At 47.8% G+C, this 12,519-nt stretch overlaps 1 protein-coding gene, 1 long non-coding RNA gene and 1 other non-coding gene across 3 annotated transcripts in view; 1 reads left to right on the plus strand and 2 right to left on the minus strand.

Moving 5' to 3' along the window:
• Positions 1 to 12,519, plus strand: part of LOC101108756 (heme transporter FLVCR2) — a 116,236-nt gene that overhangs the window by 76,717 nt on the left and 27,000 nt on the right. The window lies entirely within an intron of this gene.
• Positions 3 to 11,220, minus strand: LOC121820071 (uncharacterized). The gene is made up of 2 exons (XR_006060545.2): positions 6,837 to 11,220; positions 3 to 6,207 (listed from the first exon to the last, which is right to left on the minus strand). It is a non-coding gene; the product is annotated as an uncharacterized LOC121820071 (long non-coding RNA).
• Positions 3,932 to 4,038, minus strand: LOC114115971 (U6 spliceosomal RNA). The gene has a single exon (XR_003590071.1). It is a non-coding gene; the product is annotated as a U6 spliceosomal RNA (small nuclear RNA).

Raw genomic sequence — 12,519 nt, forward strand, 5'->3', positions numbered from 1 at the left:
TGTCCAATGCAAAAGCAAGAGAGTTTTTATTACCAAGCTCGAGCTGGGGCTCCCACCGTTACCGACGCAGAGGCTAAGGAGAGGAGCCCCGAACTCTGGGTTACATTGCTTATATAGGGTATTCTCTTGCGAAAAATTTGAAAAACGTGAGTTTCCTGGTTGGGAGACGTCTAATTGGTTACCTTCTGTGGAAGGGTTAGGTGTTGGTTTCTGATTGGTTTTCATTTCCCGGCTGGCCACAGGTTCTGATTGGTTCCCATTTCATGGGCTTAATTTGAATTTCCCGGGCAGGTCATAAGTACTGAACGTAAAGTCAGGAGATCCTGATCTGGGATCTGATTGGCTTGCAGGTGGTGGGGTGAGGTCAGGGGATTTCCAAAGACTCTTTCGTCAGAACTCTAAAATGGTCTCTCTCTCTCTCTCTCTCTCTTTTTTTTTGGCAAAATGGATTGGCTTAGGCTCTTCATTCCCTCCTTCTCAAGGACCCAGGACAGACTCAATCATGGGTCTGTAACCAGCTCTATATTTTCTTCCGCTAAGGGGGCCGCTGGCAGAGCTGTATATTGGGACCTGAGCACCATAAGCTGCACCGTGTTGATGCAGCTCTTGATGAACGTCATTAACTTGTTCAATAAACACGGCCCGAAGGTGAGTAGCAAAAGTAAGATAATCAGAGGCCCTGTATACCCCAGATGAGTCCTGATGTCCATCTTATGTCCCTCTGTCCTTCAGAAGTGAAGGAGACCTTGATGAGGTCGCAGTCAGGGCAATTACCGGTAAATCGCTTGTTCCACATGTCTGAGGTGATAGGATTTACAAAAGTCGTCATGACCAGGTCCGACGGCCTGGCCACACTCCATTTCCACCAGCCATCATTTGAAGTCACACATTCCCATGCCTTACAGTGACGACTCTGCATGCTGCCACAAGTCTTTATCCGGTCTCTTTTGTGCCCCGGACACGCACAGAAACCCACTTCTGCAGATAAGCGTGTGCCCAGGAAGTCTCCATCAATTCTTTTAGGTGGAAGTATAAGTTGGGCCACCATGTGTTTACAGGGTGCGTGGCAGTCGTCTGGTTCAGCACCTCGTATGTCTCTCCATTTCATAGTTTCCAGGTTACTTTAAAAGGTTGGTGTGGATTTTGGTCCTGGGCCACACCTAAAGCCTTCCAGCCCAGGAAGGAGAGCACCAGGAGTAGCCGAGTAGCCATTTTACCATTTTACCTACTTTTGTTGTCTTTGCAGTTTTAGCTTGAGAGGGTTAGTTTTGTCCAATTCGGCCTTCCACTGGGGGAGGAACTCTTCTCGTAAGGTGAACAGGTCTGCAGGCCATGTGTGGGTGTAGTGGACCCAAGCAGAGATGCTGTCAACTTTGAGAGAGCAGTTGGTGTCATCAAGACAAGGAAGGGTCCCTTCCACCTAGGCTCTAGGGTCTCTTGGCGATGACGGCGCAAGTACACCCAGTCTCCTGGCTGGTAGCGGTGAGGTTCAGGTGGAGGGCCTGATTCATATAGCACTTTGAGCCTCTTCCATGTGTCCCTGTTGGGAGTATTGTAAGGACCGGAGACAAAAAAGCAACTTCTGATCATCTATTTCTTTTAACACTTCTGCCTTTAGGTTAGGGATTATTGGAGGAGGTATCCCATACATGATTTCAAAAGGGGTGAGTCCCAGTTGGTAGGGTGAGTTCCGCACCCGGTACAGGGCAAAGGGGAGGAGAGCCACCCAGTCCCCACCAGTCTCAGCAACTAGTTTTGTTAATGTCTCTTTAAGCATCCTATTCATCCTTTCCACTTGCCCTGAGCTCTGGGGCCTAGAGGCACAGTGCAGCTTCCATCTAGCCCCCAAAGCTCGGGCTACCCCCTGGCTTACCTGAGACACGAAGGCTGGCCCATTATCTGACCCCACCTGTGCCGGAAACCCAAACCGTGGCAAGATGTCTTCAATCAGCTTTTTGCCCACCACCTCTGCTGTTTCTCTCTTGGTGGGGAAAGCTTCTTTCTACCCACCCTGAGAAGGTATCTATGAACACCAATAGGTATTTGTATCCATATTTACCCGGTTTTACCTCAGTGAAGTCCACCTCCCAGCAAGCTCCTGGTCTTGTTCCCCATTCTCTAATTCCTTGGTTGGCCAGATCAGGGACAGCATTCGTGAGCTGGCACGCTTTGCAGTTTGATACGAGGTCTCCTATTATCGTCCTGACATCTTTCATGGTAATCTTGGCATGTCTAATCAGGTCTTGCAATTTGCGGGTTCCCAGGTGAGTGGCACAATGCATTTTTAGTAATACTTGTTTTCCCAGTTCTTCTGGGAGGATTAGAGAGCTGTCTGTTGCTTTCCACCACCCGGCCAGCTGTTGGGCCATAGGCAGGCTTTTTATCCAGTCTAAGTCTCTTGTTGAGTAATTGGGCAAAGCTGGCAGAATAGGGCTCCCAGGGTCAGGCAGCTGAAGAGTGGCCTCTATCACGGTATTCTGGGCTGCATCCCTGGCTGCCCTGTCTGCCAAGTTGTTTCCCCTTGAGATCGGGGTGTCTGGCTTCTGGTGCCCTGGGCAGTGTATTATGGCTAGTCTTTTAGGAAGCCATAATGCTGAGAGGAGAGCTTTTATTTCTTCTTTGTTTTTAATCGTCTTACCCTCGGCCGTGAGGAGTCCCCTGTCTCTGTAGATGGCTCCGTGTATGTGGGCAGTAGTAGCAAAGGCGTATCAGGCTATCTGTAATGATGTTAAGCTTTTTGTCCTTTCCCAACTGGAGGGCTTTTGTTAGGGCGATTAGTTCAGCCCTTTGAGCAGAAGTACCTGGAGGTAGTGCTTCTGCCCACACAATTTGGGTTTCTGTGGTTGCCCCCCCCCCCCCCCCCCCCGCATACCTGAGTCCATATCAAATGAAACTGCTCCCGTCCATATACCAGGTGACCTCAGCATCCACCAGGGGGCAATCTTGCAAGTCCTCTCGCATCCCATGCACCTGGGCTAGTATGTCGCTGCAGTCATGGATCGGGGCTTCCAAGTCTGGGTTAGGAAGCAACGTAGCTGGATTGAGAGCAGTAGGCGGTAGAAAGATGATTCTGGAGGGGTTTAGCAGTAGTCCCTGGTAGTGGGTCAGCCGAGCGTTGCTGATCCATCTACCTGGGGGTTGTTTCAGTATGCCCTCAATGGCATGGGGGCAGTAATATGTCACTCCTGCCCTAGTGTCAGTTTGTCTGCATCTTTGACCATTAGGGCCACTGCCGCAATCATGCGGAGGCATGGGGGCCAGTCTGATGCTTCGGGGTCTAGGCGTTTAGACAAGTAGGGCCCTGGCCATTTCCAAGGTCCCAAATGTTGCATCAGTACCCCTTTTGCTACTCCTTGTTTTTCATCCACATACAGGAGAAAGGGTTTTGTGACGTCAGGCAACCCTAGGGCAGGGGCTGACAGCAGAGCCGTTTTAATAGTTTTGAAGGGGGCATCCATCTGTTCTGTCCAGCTGAAAGGGGTGGTGCTTTTGGTGGCTTCATATAAGGGTTTAGCCAGTTCCGCATAGTTTGGAATCCAAAGACAGCAGAAGCCAGCAGATCCCAATAATTTTCTCACCCTTTGAGGTGAGTCTGGGGTCGGTATTTTGAGTACTGTCTCCTTTCATGCCTCTGACAGCCACCTTTGCCCTTTTTTTAACACATACCCTAAGTAGGTGACCTCTGGTTGGCATATCTGAGCCTTTTTGGCTGAGGCTCAGTACCCTAATTTTCCAAGGGTCCACAATAGTTCTCGGGTGGTCATGAAGCAAGTCTGTTGGTCTTTTGGGGCAATTAAGAGGTCATCTACGTATTGCAACAAGGTTAGTTGGGAGTGCTGTTGTCTAAACTCACCCAGGTCTTCATGGAGGGCCTCATCGAAGATGGTGGGAGAATTTTTTTATTTTTATTTTTTTAATTTTTTTAGTTTTTAAAAATATGGAACGCTTCACGAATTTGCGTGTCATCCTTGTGCAGGGGCCATGCTAATCTTCTCTGTATTGTTCCAATTTTAGTATATGTGCTGCCGAAGCGAGCACTGGGAGAATTTTTAAATCCCTGTGGCAGTCGCGTCCAGTTCAGCTGTCCATTGATCCCCTCTTCCAGGTCGGACCACTCAAAGGCGAAAAGCTCCTGGCTCTTGGGCGCCAGGGATAGACTAAAGAAAGCGTCTTTTAGATCTAGGACCATATACCAGTGATGATCTGGTGGGAGCGAGCTCAAGAGGTTGTATGGGTTTGGCACCGTAGGATGAATATCTAGAACTCGGCGGTTAACTTCCCGCAGGTCCTGGACTGGCTGATAGTCATGAGAATTTGGTTTTTTAACAGGGAGCAGGGGAGTGTTCCACACCGACTGACAGGGTCTCAAGATTTTCTGGGCTAGGAGCCTACGGATATGGGGGGTGATTCCCTGTCGGGCCTCTAAGGTCATAGGATATTATCTGACTCGGACAGGATCAGCCCCTGGCTTGAGGTCTATATATAGGAGGGCGGTGCCTTGCCAAGCCGGTTCCCCCTGTCTCGGCCCACGCTTCAGGGAATTCATCTAGCCACTCCTGGATGTCCGTTTGGGGAAGGGTCGGTTTTTGGTACAGCCGATATTCATCCTCTAATTGAATTGTCAGTACTTGAATCGGCCTGCCCACCTGACCAAGTATTTTAGTTTCTCCTGGGAGGAAGTGAATTTGAGCTCCCATCTTGGTTAACAAGTCTCTTCCCCACAGTGGGAAGGGGCATTCTGGGATGACCATAAAGGAGTGGGATACCCGGCCCGTGCCCAAATCCACCGATCTTCGGATAGTCCATTGATATTGTTTCATCCCAGTGGCCCCCTGCACCCATGAAGTCTTTCTGGCCAGTTTCCCTTGGGGCTCCAGCAAAACTGAATATTGAGCCCCTGTGTTGACAAGGAAGTCAATTGGGGTCCCCTCCACTCTTAGGGTTACCCTGGGTTCGGGGAGGGGCACCAAACCCCATCTCCCCTAGTCGCTCAGTTCATTGACGGCCAGGATAGGGGTCTTTCGTTGTCCCTTCTTTTTCTTAGGGCATTCTTTGGACCAGTGTCCTTCCTCCTTACAATAGGCGCATTGGTGCTTTCCTAATGCTGGTAGCGTACGGGGGTGGCTCTTACCTTCAGCCACTAGGCGGCGCAGCTGGTGCTCCCTTTCTCCCGAATCAGGAACTGTTGCCGCTAGCAGGATGCGCGCCATATTGCGGGTCTGGCGGTCTGCTGCCTTAGCTTGTTTTTCCTCAGGGGTCTCTCGAATATTGTAGACCCTTTCTGCCACTGTTACTAAATCCTGGATACTCTTTTACCCAGGCGTTCTAGTTTTTGTAACTTTTTCCTGATGTCTGGAGCCGCCCGGTTGACAAAATACATTATCAAAGCAGCCTGAGTGCCTTCTGCTTCTGGGTCCATGGGGATGTATTGCCTAAAGGCCTCCATCAGCCTTTCCAGATAAGTGGCTGGACTCTCAGTGGGGCCTCGTTGAACATTTCCTACTCTAGCTAGGTTAGTGGGTTTCCATGCAGCTGCCTTGAGCACCCCCCCAACAGAGTCTGGCTGTAGACCCCGAGCCTCTCCTTACCTTGTGCCATATTGTAATTCCAGTCAGGTTGCAATAAAGGAAAAGAGGCGTTAATTTCATCTATATTAGTGGTGGGTTCTCCATTTGCCCCTGGGACCCTTTTACGGGCCTCATTCTGTATTCTCTCTCTCTCTTCCGTGATGAAGAGAATCTGGAGCAGCTGTTGACAGTCGTCCCAGGTGGGCTTATGAGTAAAAAGCACAGTTTCTAGAAGGTTAGTTAGATCTCTAGGGTTATCTGAGAACTTAGCATTCTGTGACCTCCAGTTATATAGGTCACTGGTAGAGAAGGGCCAGTATTGATGAGGTTGGTTCCCTTCCTCGTCGGGGGGACTGGCCACTTGTAAAGGGAGGCCAACAGTTGAGTCTACTGGCCCCGCCGGAGACATGGCTTGCCTATGGCGAGTATTTTGTGTGGGCCCCCCTTCTGATGCGTCGGCCCTAGGTAGAAGGATAGCAGGGGCCCGCAGTGGCTCGAGGGGTTGGTAAGGGGGTTGGAAGAGTTCTTCCTCTGTTCCCCCTTGTAAAATGGGGTACAGCGGTGCCGTTGGTTCAGGTTCCTTGGGCTTTTTCAGGTTCTTTCCTACACATGTCACCAGCACCTGCGCGGTGGAGAATCCCTGTTGAGGCAAGAAAGGTTTTACCCATGGAGGGGGGCGCAATATGAGATCTTCCCACACTATGACATAGGGAACTTGGTCAGGGTGTCTGCTCCGTGGTCGAAAGATGATGTCTCAGACTCGGTGTACGGTTTCCAAGTCAAAGGTGCCCTCTGTGGGCCATCCCACATAGAAGGTTGGCCATTCCGCGCTGCAAAAAGTGATTAATTTGTCTTCCTTAATTTCCACACTGAGGTCATGTGCGCACATCTTGACCTCCTTGAAATGGTCAGTGAGCAGGGATAGAGGGGTAGGGTTATATTGACTTTGCCCCGTCGTTCCTAGATCAGCCAGATGTTGGTAAATCAACACAGACAGTACAGATAGCCACACAGACAGACAGAGAGACAGAAGATACAGACCTCTGAGAGTCCGGAGGCAAAACTGAAAGTAAGACAACGGCCTCCAGCCATTCTGCAAGAGCGACACGCTATCGTCTACAGAGAAGAGGGGCACTCCGTCCCCTCCGAAGGGGCCGAGGATGTCTCCCAACGACCCATACCGGTGACCCGCCAGCGCGTCCGCCTGAATAGTATACCGGCTTCAGAAAATAGGCCTTATCAGAAACAAAGAGACAGAGAAGAGCTTACCGGCTGCAGATAACTCTCGGGATCGGTTTCCCTGCGGGGCTGATGGGAGATCCTGGACGAGCCCCCAAATGTTATGCCCAAGTCGCGAAATCTCCCAATGACCACCAGGGAGCCGATATCCAATGCAAAAGCAAGAGAGTTTTTATTACCAAGCTCGAGCTGGGGCTCCCACCGTTATCGACGCAGAGGCTAAGGAGAGGAGCCCTGAACTCTGGGTTACATTGCTTATATAGGGTATTCGCTCATGAAAAATTCAAAAAACCTGAGCTTCTGGGTTGGGAGATGTCTAATTGGTTACCTTCTGTGGAAGGGTTAGGTATTGGGTTCTGATTGGTCTTCATTCCCGGGCTGGCCACAGGTTCTGATTGGTTCCCATTTCCTGGGCTTAATTTGAATTTCCCGGGCAGGTCATAAGTCCTGAACGTAAAGTCAGGAGATCCTGATCTGGGATCTGATTGGCTCACAGGTGGTGGGGTGAGGTCAGGGGATTTCCAAAGACTCTTTCCTCAGAACTCTAAAATGGAGACTCTCTCTCTCTCTCTCTCTCTCTCTCTCTCTCTTTTTTTTTTTTTTTGCAAAATGGAGTGGCTTAGGCTCTTCAAACTTATTTGTTCTTTCATGGCTGTAAAAGTGTACTTTCTAATATGTCCTGGTTTCTGGTGTAAATGAAAATTTAAAGTCTCAGTTTTCAGTTTCCTAATCATTTTAATTAGCAGTGGCCACAACTGAAAAGGTCAGTTTTCATTCCAATCCCAAAGAAAGGCAATACCAAAGAATGCTCAAACTACCACACAATTGCACTCATCTCACATGCTAGTAAAGTAATGTTTAAAATTCTCCAAGCCAGGCTTCAGCAATACGTGAACTATGAACTTCCAGATGGTCAAGCTGGTTTTAGAAAAGGCAGAGGAACAAATTGCCAAGATCCTCTGGATCATGGAAAAAGCAAACAAATTCTAGAAAAACATCTATTTCTGTTTTATTGACTATGTCAAAGCCTTTGACTGTGTGGATCACAATAAACTGTGGAAAATTCTTCAAGAGATAGGAATACCAGACCACCTGACCTGCCTCTTGAGCTGTATGCGGGTCAGGAAACAACAGTTAGAACTGGACATGGAGCAACAAACTGTTTCCAACAGGAAAAGGAGTACATCAAGGCTGTATATTGTTACCTTGCTTCTTTAACTTATATGCAGAGTTCAGTTCAGTTCAGTTCAGTCGCTCAGTCGTGTCCGACTCTTTGCAACCCCATGAATCACAGCACGCCAGGCCTCCCTGTCCATCACAATCTCTTGGAGATCACTCAGACTCACGTCCATTGAGTCCGTGATGCCATCCAGCCATTTCATCCTCTGTCATCCCCTTCTCCTCCTGCCCCCAATCCCTCCCAGCATCAGAGTTTTTTCCAGTGAGTCAACTCTTCACATAAGGTGGCCAAAGTACTGGAGTTTCAGCTTTAGCATCATTCCTTCCAAAGAAATCCCAGGGCTGATCTCCTTCAGAATGGACTGGTTGGATCTCCTTGAAGTCTGAGGGACTCTCAAGAGTCTTCTCCAACACCACAGTTCAAAAGCATCAATTCTTGGGCGCTCAGCCTTCTTCACAGTCCAACTCTCACATCCATACATGACCACTGGAAAAACCATAGCCTTGACTAGACGGACCTTAGTCAGCAAAGTAATGTCTCTGCTTTTGAATTTACTATCTAGGTTGGTCATAACTTTTCTTCCAAGGAGTAAGTGTCTTTTAATTTCATGGCTGCAGTCACCATCTGCAGTGATTTTGGATCCCCCCAAAATAAAGTCTGACACTGTTTCTACTGTTTCCCTATCTATTTCCCATGAAGTGATGGGACCAGAAGCCATGATTTTCGTTTTCTGAATGTTGAGCTTTAAGCCAACTTTTTCACTCTCTACTTTCACTTTCATCAAGAGGCTTTTTAGCTCCTCTTCACTTTCTGTCATAAGGGTGGTGTCATCTACATATCTGAGGTGATTGATATTTCTCCCGGCAATCTTGATTCCAGCTTGTGTTTCTTCCAGTCCAGTGTTTCTCATGATGTACTCTGCGTATAAGTTAAATAAGCAAGGTGACAATATATAGCCTTGATGTACTCCTTTTCCTATTTGGAACCAGTCTGTTGTTCCTCCATGTCCAGTTCTAACTGTTGCTTCCTGACCTGCATACAGATTTCTCAAGAGGCAGGTCAGGTGGTCTGGTATTCCCATCTCTTTCAGAATTTTCCAGTTTATTGTGATCCACACAGTCAAAGGCTTTGGCATAGCCAATCAAGCAGAAATAGATGTTTTTCTGGAACTCTGTTGCTTTTTCCATGATCCAGCGGATGTTGGAAATTTAATCTCTGGTTCCTCTGCCTTTTCTAAAACCAGCTTGAATATCAGGAATTTCATGGTTCACGGTTCCCTTATGATTATACAGTGGAAGTGAGAAATAGATTTAAGGGCCTAGATCTGATAGATAGAGTGCCTGATGAACTATGGAATGAGGTTCGTGACTTTGTACAGGAGACAGGGATCAAGACCATCCCCATGGGAAAGAAATGCAAAAAAGCAAAATGGCTGTCTGGGGAGGCCATACAAATAGCTGTGAAAAGAAGAGAAGTGAAAAGCAAAGGACAAAAGGAGAGATATAAGCATCTGAATGCAGAGTTCCAAAGAATAGCAAGGAGAGATGAGAAAGCCTTCCTCAGTGATCAATGCAAATAAATAGAGGAAAACAACAGAATGGGAAAGACTAGAGATCTCTTCCAGAAAATTAGAGATACCAAGGGGACAGTTCATGCAAAAATGGGCTTGATAAAGGATAGAAATGGTAGGGACCTAACAGAAGCAGAAGATATTAAGAAGAGGTGGCAAGAATACACAGAAGAACTGTACAAAAAAGATCTTCACAACCCAGATAATCACGATGGTGTGATCACTAATCTAGAGCTAGACATCCTGGAATGTGAAGTCAAGTGGGCCTTAGAAAGCATCGCTATGAACAAAGCTAGTGGAGGTGATGGAATTCCAGTTGAGCTGTTTCAAATCCTGAAAGATGATACTGTGAAAGTGCTGCGCTCAATATGCCAGCAAATTTGGAAAACTCAGTAGTGGCCACAGGACTGGAAAAGGTCCGTTTTCATTCCAATCCCAAAGAAAGGCAATGCCAAAGAATGCTCAAACTACCACACAATTGCACTCATCTCACATGCTAGTAAAGTAATGCTCAAAATTCTCCAAGCCAGGCTTCAGCAATACATGAACGGTGAATTTCCTGATGTTCAAGCTGGTTTTTAGAATGGCTTCAGGTATGTAATAAAGCTCAGGCTCTCAGGTCTCATTGCAAAAATTCATTGAGAGTCTAAGCAATAGATAAGGGGTAGACTTGTTAAGACTCAGAGAGAAGAGCCCACTCTACAGGGTACTGGCCATGGCATGTGGCCTGGCTAGGTTTTGCGAGCAGGGTGAATTCATATGCTAATGATTGACAGGATCATCCCAGCCATTGGGGAACCACCCACTCCTCCATCTTTTGACAGTGACTTGGAGCTGTCCTGCCACCTCTGGGTGTGTCTGTTGGCTTATAGATTGGAGATTAAGGTTTACTTGAATTTGACTTGTCATCTTGGACCCAATTGATTTTCATTGGTTTACATTATACCCATGTGCTATGCCATTCTTTCAAAGGTTGTGCTCTGCCCCCTTCCCTTCTGTTTCATGCTCTTTTCCTGAGCCCCATCCAGACCCACAAGGTTGCCTCTACAATCTTCTGGGGAGACAACCAGAAAATAGCTGGCCTTGGGAGGGAAATACTCTATAATATCCAACCCCCTAATCCTACCCAGTACTGGTCACACTGGAGATCTTGGGGACGCCCAACTCCAGTCTGGGGGTCCCAGGAAGTCATCACGCCTTGACCTGTCTAGGGATCTTGTCCTCGAAAGTTTGTCACGTCTCAAGCTGCTCAGGGATCCGCTAGTCCCAGGGGTCCCAGGAGGTTGTCACGTCTCGACCTGCCCAGGGATTCGATCTCTAGGAGGCTGTCACGCCTCAGCCTGCCTGGGGATCTGCACCCTGACCCGGGGACGCCTGGCTCTCAGATTGCAACAGTTCTGGGTAGGATAAGCTTCAAAAAGACTCACCCCAAAGGAAGTCCACCCATAAAACTGAAAGAGGTCTTTTTCTTTTCTCCCTGTCATGACTGTCTTTCAGATGGGAAATAACCAATCCACTTCCTGGCAGACGCCCTTTAGATGCATCCTTGATAACTGGAAGCTGTTCGACCCTCTAGCTCTAAGGAAAAGTCGCTTGAAATTCTTTTGTGCCACTGTGTGGCCACAGTATCCACTGGGGGACGAGGAACACTGGCCTGAGGGTGGGACTTTAAGTTACAATACCATCCTGCAAGTAGAATTATTCTGCAAAAGACAAGGGAAATGGACAGAGATCCCCTATGTCCAAATTTTCTTCCAACTAAGAGATATGAAGGAACTCTGTCTTAAGTATGGGATTGTTGTACGCCCTAAAAGTGAGCCCACTAGGTGCTAGGAGCCAGCGTGGAGAACCCCGCCCATGGCAAAGGTCATGAGGAAGAGACCTGACGGGCAAAGGCGAGATGAGGACTCAAGGGACCCCCTGGACCTGCTCGAGCATCTACCCTCAAACCAGAATCTGTTTGTCTTTCACCAACTCTTCCGACATTAACAGGGGGCTATCTCCGACCACCTTTCTCTGGAAAGAGTTAACTTAGGGCTCTAGTTGATAAATCTCCTGGGCATGAAAGGAGTGTTTCAAACCCCCTGTTAGCATTCTAGCTTACTTGGCAGGTTTATCCAGACTCTTGCAACATTGTTGAGCCTATGCTTGCTGCCAAGTTCTCACATCCCTTATCCATTGTGTTCCTGGGACTGCATATAGTCAGGATGTAGAAGAAACAAGTAATAGCCTTAGCATTAGCAGCATTAGACTTTGAGTTAATAAGTTCTTTCTTTGCTGTAACCCACTGAGTCTTTGCTCCATAAAAATGTAACTCTGTACTTTAAGGGTGACGCAGGCTAGAAATTTAAGAAACACTTTAAGGGAAAATTATTGTTCTGGCTGACCAACCTTTATCAAAAAGAGGTCATAAAATATCAACAGGCCTCGGGGACATAAGATAATGTACAAAAAATAAGACTCTTGCAGGAAGGAACCTGATATCGATAAAAGTTAATACTGATGGAACGTTGAGTTGACTCTGCATTTTTCACCTTGCTGTATGTACAACTCAGGATATAAGAGCCCTCTCTGAAAATAAAGTGAGGGGCCTCGCTCACTGAAGCTTGGTCACCCCGTGTCATTCTTTTCTTATCTCTTTCTCTATCTTTCTTCATTTGCCGATGTCGTCCATCCTGAGGATATCCCTGGACTCTGCTGAGGCTGGACCTCGGTAACTAGGCAAATGGTGTTAGTCACAGGCAACTAAGAAAAGGAACCCCCTCATGAAGGCTCACCTCCCACAGCTCCCAAGTTGCCTGGTGCTCCTTCCTTGCATCCAAACGTGCCCCCATATCGGGAGCACCCCCTCCATAAAAGCCAGCTCGAGTATGTCCCTTAGTTGAAACTGGAGGAGAATTCAGACCATGTGGGGTCCATAAGCCCTTCTCCCTCTTAGAACTAAGACAGATCACACAAGACCT

Source organism: Ovis aries, chromosome 7, assembly GCF_016772045.2.
Source record: "Ovis aries strain OAR_USU_Benz2616 breed Rambouillet chromosome 7, ARS-UI_Ramb_v3.0, whole genome shotgun sequence".
Lineage (NCBI taxonomy): Eukaryota > Metazoa > Chordata > Mammalia > Artiodactyla > Bovidae > Ovis > Ovis aries.